Genomic DNA, 9,970 nt, shown 5'->3' on the forward strand with positions numbered 1-9,970 from the left:
GAATTTGTGTATGCTATTTTGTAAGTGAGAGACGTCAATTTTCAATTGAGAGAAACGATTCTAAGAGATGATTGAAGACATAATAAGAGTAAATTGAGTGAAAAATTGTGATATCTCTTTATATATTTGGTAAAATAATGTTGGTTAATGTAATAGAATCTACCCGTATAATTTTTAATGAAAAAATTTATTTGGCGTTTACCGAAATTTATTCTTGAATTTAAAATTATTTTTAAGGGCACTTATCTCTTATTTTGCCTAGGACCCTTAAAATATTACGACCGGCCTGAATATTACAACTCTTTCTTTGTCGCAATAAAACGCGTTAACTGTCGACCATGAAGTCGAGAATTAAGAACAACATTAACCTGTTTCTGAAGTGCCTTTAACCTGTTTCTGAAGTCCCTTTATACGTGCCTTAGTATTTGTGAACTTATCATGCTGCCATTCCCGAAGAGATGCACCGATTGCTTCAATCTTATTTAATGCAGTACCGTTTGTATATGTCCAAGCGGCTTGAATACGTTCACTACACACTTCCTCGTTTGACCAGCATGTATCGAACCAAAAATAGTGATCTTATTCATTTCGCTCACTTAAGCCTACTCTCCAATCCGTATCCATGACAAGGTAGCAATGGTCGGAGCAATAAACAAATTCTGTAGTGATACGAAATTGAGGATTTAATTGTATCCAATCTATCTTGGCAGTAAAGCGATCTAATCGTTCCAGAATTGTTGGACTGTTACGAGTACCACATGTCCATGTGAACCACCCTTTGGATGGTTTGAAGTCAGATAAACCATTACGATGCAGAGCATCACGAAAAGCATATGACCTCTTGTTTACGTCTACCTCCTTGTTTCTCAGAGTCATTTAACATTTCGTTAAAATCCCCTCCGACCAACCACGGAAGCGTCGAAGAACTTCGTAGAGCATCAAGTGTGTTCCATGTAATCGTTTTAAGAGAAACTTTCGAATGCCCATAAATACCAGAGAAATGAAAATGATTTGGAGCATCATGAATTAGCACATCAATATGGATAGCAGAATACGACAAAATATCCATATTGAATCATTGATATTATTCATCCAAAGTAACATAATTCCAATACATTGTTGACCACAATCCAGTGTAAAACAACCATGCATACCTAACTTGTTCCTAACATAATCACTTTTATTTTGCCTAAGCCTAGTCTCGCTTAAAAAAATCAAAGAAAACGAACGAGAGGTATTGAACCTCTTAAGAGAGTGAACTGTCGTGTCATTAGAAAGACCCCGACAGTTCCAACATAGTAGTTTCATGGCGTCCGACGAGGGTTTCCCGTAGCCTCCGCCGATATCTTTTTTGTCTTGCGAGCTGCCCCAACCCCATTATCGGAAGTAGAGGACACTCTAGATCGATTAGAGGTGATTGGAATCGTTGCTTCAAATTTTCCTTGCAACTGCCGTTTGGACGATATACCAATAACGTCTCTACCGTGGCGATACTTATAACGTTTCTCCATTGTAGTAGTAGAGACTAACAAGGATTCTATAAATGTTTGACTTCACCTAGGATACTTCCACACGTTAAAATTCCTATTTATCTGCTTCGAGCTAATCCAGTTAAACCAGCAGACCCCACTTAAAGTAAATGCCACGAGATTAATGAAGATATCTTGAAGGCACTAAAAAACCATTTGGTTAAGGAAGATCATGGCAGAAACCCTATTATACCAGATCATTACGTACTGCATGTATAGTAATGATTTAGCCAGAGAAGTTAGCCATGGGAAATTAATCAAGAAATCACTCTGTGTTTGGTGTTGACGGTATCCACTTATTTTCCATCGTCGTTTGAAATTAATGAAATGAATCGTTTTAACCAAAGTAACCCACCAATTATTCAACGCACTTATTATCATATGGCCAAACGTAACTATCCATACAAAGGTTATACTTAGTAACAATCTGAGCATGAATTAATAGGGTCCAAAAGTGAGCTAGGGCCCTCCATTTTGTAGTTGACATCAACAAGAATAATACCGCATTAGCTTTGTAACGATAGTAGTGGTCTGTTAGATTTGCCTTGAAATTAAGTTGGCAAGTTGGAAATTTCATCTTAGTTGGTGGCCAACTTATTAGAAATTTCATCTTGGTTGGTGGCCAAACTTTGAACATGAGAATTTCATATTTGGTGGCTAACTTGTACACATTGGAAAATTCTTTGGTAGGTGGTCAACTTATTTTTCATGTTTAATCCCTAAAATATTATGTTAGTTATAAGTTTAGTCCTTAAACTCAACTATAAATAGGCCTAAGTATTTCATTAGAAATAATCCAAAAACAAGTTCTCTCTTCCTTTGTATTCTTCATTCTCCCACTTTGGGAATTCTAAAGAATTCCATTTGTTGTAATATTTGTGATATAGTGAAGTTATCATCCGGTGTGGTGCCAGAGGAGTAGATGATATTCTCGTCGAACCTCGTAAATTTGGTGTGTTCTCTCCTTTATTGTTTTTATTCGGTTTTTCCATTGTGTTTCAATATTCAATAGTTTGATAGGTTTATCCGTTGTGCAACCTTTGGTGGTTTTGATCTTGACATTTTAGGTCATTTTTGAAACTACGTTCGTGTGGAAATAACCTGATTTCCCTAACAATTGGCATCAGAGTTTCGGTTGAGGTTATCCTGATGGTTCTGTTGCTGAAAAGATACAGTTCGTGCTATTGAATATTGTTCGTTGGAATTAAAATGCCAAAATACGGATCAGTTAAGACATCAAGCTCTTCATCCAGACCGGTGAGGAGGAGGATGTCAAATGCAAATTTCTCGGTGGAGTTGTTTGATGGATCCGGTCATTTTGGTATGTGGCAAGGAGAGGTGTTAGACGCTTTATTCCAACAAGGCCTAGACATCTCCATTGAGGAAGAAAAGCCCGAATCTATGGAGGAGAAAGAATGGAGAACAATCAATCGTTTAGCGTGCAACATGATTCAATCTTGTCTTTCCAGGGAGCATAAGTATGGCTACAAGAACGAGACTTCTGCAAGTAATATGTGGAAAGCAATGGAGGAAAAATTCCTAAAGAAAAGCTCTCACAATCGACTCCACATGAAGAAAAGATTGTTCAGATTTGATTATCAACTAGACACCAATATGAATGAACACATCACTGCGTTCAATGAGCTAGTGGCAGACTTATTGGGCATGGATGAAACCTTCAAAGATGAAGATTTAGCCTTGATGTTGTTGTCATCTCTTCCAGACGAATTTGAGCACCTTGAGACAACACTACTTCATGGTAAGGATAATGTTACCCTTAAAGATGTAACTGCTGCTTTATATAGTTATGAGCTCAGGAAGAAAACCAAGAAGGAGAGCAAGTACGAAGCAGCGGAGGCCATGGTGGCAAGAGGTCGCTCGAAAAGTCAAAAGCCAAAGTGGAGAGGGAGATCAAAGTCGAAGTCCAGACTGGGAAAAGATGAATGTGCCTTTTGTCATGAGAAAGGCCATTGGAAGAAAGATTGTCCGAAGCTGAAGAAGAAAGGAAAAGCTGCTCCAGATGCATGTGTTGCAGAGCATGATGCAAATGACTCTGCATATCATTGGTTGCTTCATCAACAACATTCCATTCAGATGAATGGATATTATATTCGGGTTGCACCTATCATATGTCCCCTAATCGGGAGTGGTTCTCCGATTTAGTAGAATTAAATGTATGAGTTGTTTATATGGGCAATGAAAATGCCTGTAAAACTGTTGGGATAGGTTCAATTCGATTGAAGAATCAACCAGAGTTCTGACGGATGTCCGATACGTGCCTAATTTGAAGAAAAATATCATCTCGTTGGGAGCCTTGGAATCCAAAGGCTCGGTAGTCACTATAAGATATGGAGTTTTAAAAGTCGCATATGGCGCACTTGTGATGATGAAGGGCATCAGGAAGTATTACTACCAAGGTAGTACAATTATTGGAGCAGTTGCAGCAGCTTCCGGATGTGATGATTTGGACGCAACCCAGTTGTGGCATATGCGGTTGGGACATGCTGGAGAGAAATCCTTGCAAATTCTGGAAAAGAAAGGATTGTTGAAAGGTGCAAAGGCTTACAAATTGAACTTTTGTGAGCATTGTGTTCTGGGAAAGCAGAAGAGAGTGAAGTTTGGCACCACTATACATAATACAAAAGGTATTGTGGATTATATTCACTCAGATGTATGGGGTCCTTCAAAGACATCGTCTTTGGGAGGAACCATTATTTTGTAACTTTTGTAGATGACTTTTCCAGAAGAGTTTGGGTGTATCCGATGAAGTCTAAAGATGAAGTGCTTCGAATTTTCCTCAAATGGAAAAATATGATTGAGAACCAGACTGGTAGAAAGATCAAACGTCTTACGACGGACAATGGAGATGAATATAAAAGTGACTCATTCTTTGACGTTTTCCATGAGTATGGTATTGTTCGACACTTCACTGTTAGAAATACACCACAACAGAATGGGATGGCAGAGCGTATGAATCAAACATTATTGGAGAAAGTTCGATGTATGTTGTCTAATACTGGGTTAGGCAAGGCATTTTGAGCTAAGGCTGTGACATATGTTGGCCATTTCATCAATCGTTTGTCGTCATCAGCGATAGGAGGAAAAACACCATTGGAGGTATGGTCTAGAAAACCTGCTACTGATTATGATTCCTTACATGTATTTGGATATACTGCCTATTATCATGTGAAGGAATCCAAGCTTGATCCAAGCACAAAGAAGGCTCTCTTTATGGGAATCACCCATGGAGTGAAGGGATTCCGCTTTGGTGTTTAGACACCAAGAAGATAATTTGTAGCAGAGATGTTACCTTTGATGAATCTGCCTAGTAAAGAAGGTAACAAATGAAGCTGTCCAGACAAGTAATACTCCGCAGCAGGTGGAGCATACTCCAAAACAGGTGGAGTTTCAGCAGACGATGATCCTAGAAGTTGATGCAACTGATTCTTCAACTTCAATAGAAGAATCAAAAGATGAAGAAGTTCAAACCCAATAACCATTGGAGACACCAGAACCACTTGCAGTTACAAGGCCAATGAGAGAAATTCGTAGACCTGCTCGATTTGTTGATATGGTGGCCTATGCTCTTCCAGTTGTTGATGATGATATCCCTATCACTTACCAAGAAGCAATACAAAGCTTGGAAAGTGATAAGTGGAAAAGTTCCATGGATGAAGAAATGCAATCTCTCCAAAAGAACAACACTTGGAAATTGGCTCAATTACCAAAAGATAAAAGATCAATTGGATGCAAGTGGGTATTTGCAAAGAAAGATGGATCTCATAGCAAGAAAGATGCTCGCTACAAGGCACGGTTGGTAGCTAAAGGCTACACTCAAAAGGAGGGAATCGACTACAATGAAGTATTTTCCCCAGTTGTGAAGCATTCCTCCATTAGAATATTGTTGGCCTTGGAAGCACAGTTTAATTTGGAGCTAGTTCAACTTGATGTAAAGACGACTTTCTTGCATGGTGGTTTAGAAAATGAGATCTATATGACTCAGCCAGAAGGATACAAAGATAGTGGTCGTGAGAAATGGGTTTGTAAGTTGAACAAATCGCTATATAGATTGAAGCAATCTCCGAGGCAATGGTACAAGCGATTTGATAGCTTTATAAGGAGGAAAAAGTACACTAGAAGCAAATATGACCATTGTGTGTATTTGCAAAAGCTCAAAGATGGATCTTTCATTTATCTTCTCTTGTACGTTGACGATATGTTGATCACTTCGAAGAGTCAAAAGGAGATAGAAAAATTAAAGGCTCAGTTGAATCAAGAGTTTGAGATAAAAGATCTAGGTGAGACCAAGAAGATTCTTGGTATGGAGATAAGCAAAGATAGACAGAGAGGAGAACTTTGTTTAACACAGAAGCAGTATCTGAGAAAGGTATTGCAATGTTTTGGCATGAATGAAAATACCAAACATATAAGTATCCCACTGGCTTCTCATTTGAAACTTAGTTCTCAATCATCTCCTAAAACTAACGAAGAACGAGAGTATATGGCAAAAGTTCCATATGCTAATGCAGCTGGGAGCTTGATGTATGTAATGGTGTGTACGCGTCCTGACATTTCACAAGCAGTTGGAGTTATGAGCAGGTACATGCATGATCCTGGAGAAGGACATTGGCAAGTTGTGAAATGGATTCTACGGTATCTCCAACAAACCGTGGATGTTGGTTTAGTTTTTGAACAAGATGAAGCACTTGGTCAGTGTGTGGTTGGATATGCTGATTCTGATTATGCTGATGATTTGGATAAGCGTCGATCAACTACTGGGTATTTGTTTACTCTTGCTAAAGCCCCAGTAAGTTGAAAGTCTACATTACAATCTACGGTGGCCTTGTCTACTACAGAGGCAGAATACATGGCAGTTTCAGAGGCTGTAAAGGAAGTTTGGCTTAACGGGTTGATGGAAGACTTGGGAGTTGTTCAAAGTCACATTAGTCTCTATTGTGACAGTCAGAGCGCTATTCACTTAGCGAAAAATCAAGTCTACCATTCAAGGACTAAGCATATCGACGTGAGGTATCACTTTGTGCGGGATATCTTTGAAGAATGAAAGATTCTACTTCAGAAAATTGCGACATCAGAAAATCCTTCAGATATGATGACCAAGGTGGTAACAGCAATCAAGTTCAATCATTGTTTGAACTTGATTAACATCCTGAAAGTATGAATACCTTCGAGTGTGTGGCGCTTGTGAGCGCAATTAGAGGCACTACAAATTTGGGGAGTTGAAGAAGTTGAGTAGGCTTGGTAATTTCAAGCTAAGGTGGAGATTTGTTAGATTTGGCTTGAAATTAAGTTGGCAAGTTGGAAATTTCATCTTGGTTGGTGGCCAAACTTTGAACATGGGAATTTTATATTTGGTGGCTAACTTGTACACATTGGAAAATTCTTTGGTAGGTGACCAACTTATTTTTCATGTTTAATCCCTAAAATATTAGGTTATTTATAAGTTTAGTCCTTAAAACTCAACTATAAATAGGCCTAAGTATTTCATTAGAAATCATCCCAAAACAAGTTCTCTCTTCCTTTTGTATTCTTCATTCTCCCACTTTAGGAATTCTAAAGAATTCCATTTGTTGTAATATTTGTGATATAGTGAAGTTATCATCCGGTGTGGTGCCCGAGGAGTAGACAATATTCTCGTCGAACCTCGTAAATTTGGTGTGTTCTCTCCTTTATTGTTTTTATTCGGTTTTTTCCATTGTGTTTCAATATTCAATAGTTTGACAGGTTTATTCGCTGTGCAACCTTTGGTGGTTTTGATCTTGACATTTTAGGTCAATTTTGAAACTACGTTCGTGTGAAAATAACCCGATTTCCCCAACATGGTCCCGAGGTGACTGATTTTAAATTGAAAATTATGCTTTTAAAGCATCCAACCATGCATCAAACCAGTGACATTTTCCGTTCCATTTTTCAGCCAAACACAAACCATGAGAGAAATCCTTCACGTTCAAGGAGGCCAATGGGAAACCAAATCGGCGCCAAGTTTTGGGAAGTCATCTGCGGCAAGCATCACGGGGATGTACCAAGGACAAGGAGATGGATCCTCTGATCTTCAACTGGAGCGAATCAATGTGTATTACAATGAGGCTTCCGGTGGAAGGTATGTTCCTCGTGCGGTTATCATGGATCTTGAACCCGGTACCATGGATAGTATTAAATCCAGTCCTTATGGCCAGATCTTTAGGCCTGATTATTTCGTGTTTGGACAATCCGGTGCCGGCAACAACTGGGCCAAAGGTCATTACACTGAAGGAGCTGAGTTGATTGATTCCGTTCTTGATGTTGTTCGTAAAGAGGCTGAGTATTGTGACTGCTTGCAAGGTATATATATATATATATGATCTTTTTTTTTTCTCTTAGAAATCCAGATTTGTACAAATCTGCATGGATTTTTCGTGGAGTTGAATCTTTTAATATACTTTCAATGGCGTTTCACTTTTACCTCAATGTTTGAAACTCTTATCCATTTGAGTTGCCATATCACCTTCTCGACAGCGCTATATAACTGCTTTTGTTATTCAACTTTGGCTATGACCAAGTCGAGAGAAACAATCTCAAACATTAACTTTAAGGAATTCTAAGATCTTGAATCATCTTCCTGATAACTATTAACGGTGAAAATGATATGTAATGATTGTTTCCTTGCGTCAAATATCTACCCTTTTATCTTTAGTTGGATATTAATGGTAGATATTTGCATTTTTGTTTCTAAAACAGGAGTCATATTTTGTAGATGATACTCACTGAGCTGTGATTAGTTAGCAACTTTTTGTCTGGTGTGAACTGTGAAGGCAAAGGAGGGCATGGGTTATCAACCTTTGTGATATATACAAATGATCTACATGAATTGATATCTTTCTTGTTGTGATAATGATTCCTCCATCCATGTATCCTTCTGCCCTTTATTGTACCGACAAGGTTTTTTAATACTCTAGACCTTAGGGCATTCGATGAATTTTTTAATGCATTTGGTGGAGCCTCAGGGTCATTGCCACTCTTACCAGCTCATTATCATATGAATAATGTCTTTACATTATTATGGGTTGCCCACATTTTAAAAGGAATATTATGGTTATTGCATCTGTCTACAAAAAATCACATGGTAAATTATAGCAGCGACATGAGCACCTTATTTAGTCAAGAGTTGAAGAATGAATAGTAATGCATGATAAATAATCTCATCTGTCCACTGAATTCTTAATCTTTTAGGAAGGGTTAGTTTGAAAACAATCCTCGAGTCTAACTGTTAGAAGTTAGCAATAAAGTCCAAGTGGCTAGTTAAAACAACGGTATTCTATTTTTGAATTGGCTGATGACTCTCACTTGTTTATGTTTGTGTCTCTCACCGTACCGGAGCTGACACAACAAATGTGGGATGCCAAGAACTGATGTGTGCTGCTGACCCTCGCCATGGTCGCTACCTAACAGCCTCGGCTATGTTTCGGGGAAAGATGAGCACCAAAGAAGTCGATGAACAAATGATCAATGTTCAAAACAATAATTCATCCTACTTCGTGGAGTGGATTCCCAACAACGTGAAATCCAGCGTCTGTGATATTCCACCACAGGGCCTGAAGATGTCATCAACGTTCGTTGGAAACTCGACATCAATCCAGGAAATGTTTAGAAGGGTAAGCCAGCAATTCACCGCAATGTTCCGTCGCAAGGGTTTTGCATTGGTACACTGGTGAGGGAATGGATGAGATGGAGTTCACAGAGGCAGAAAGCAACATGAACGACTTGGTGGCAGAGTATCAGCAATACCAGAATGCAACTGTCGACGATGAGAATGAGTACGAGGAGGAAGGTCTCGAGGAGAACTACGACTCGCAAAATGTGTTGCCGAATGAGGATTGCAAATTGGGCTTTACTTTCATCGCAGAGATACGAACACGATCTCGTCATCTAAAAGATGACGTAATCAAATCTAGAAACTCTGCAGATCAAGGTGTGGGATTTTCATTGTAAACAGAGGCAAATAAAATCATAATTTATGATTAAGCGTGGGTGGTAAATAGGAACAGCGGCAACAGAAAAAAAACCCTTTCGCAGACAAATAGTTAATGCCAAAGAATTTCTCAAAAAAAAAAAGTTACTGCCAAAGAAATTCATAGGAAGCTGAAAGAGACGACATTATTCCAGAGGAGAGGTACTAAAATAGGGTAAACTATAATAATGTAGAACAATTAACTAGTAATAAATGAACTTAGAGACCAACGCATCAGAGTCATGGAAGTTGAGGTACAAACATCGCGAGCTTCTCGTACACAATGATCCTCATCATATGCAACTTGCAGCAAAAAGAAATAGTATTGTATTACTATAAAAAAAATCAAACATTAATAAACAAATTATTCATAAAAATAAAAAAAAATTGTTGTGTACATGTTTCAGAGTTTCTAATTATTCATAATCAAGATGCC

At 38.4% G+C, this 9,970-nt stretch overlaps 1 pseudogene; it reads left to right on the forward strand.

Moving 5' to 3' along the window:
* Positions 1-7,474: 7,474 nt before the first annotated feature.
* LOC120118314 lies at positions 7,475-9,515 on the forward strand (annotated as a pseudogene).
* The last annotated feature ends 455 nt before the right edge of the window (positions 9,516-9,970 follow it).

The sequence above is a fragment of the Hibiscus syriacus genome, unplaced genomic scaffold (assembly GCF_006381635.1).
Source record: "Hibiscus syriacus cultivar Baekdansim isolate YM2019G1 unplaced genomic scaffold, ASM638163v2 tig00110328_pilon, whole genome shotgun sequence".
In the NCBI taxonomy this organism is placed as follows: Eukaryota; Viridiplantae; Streptophyta; class Magnoliopsida; order Malvales; family Malvaceae; genus Hibiscus; species Hibiscus syriacus.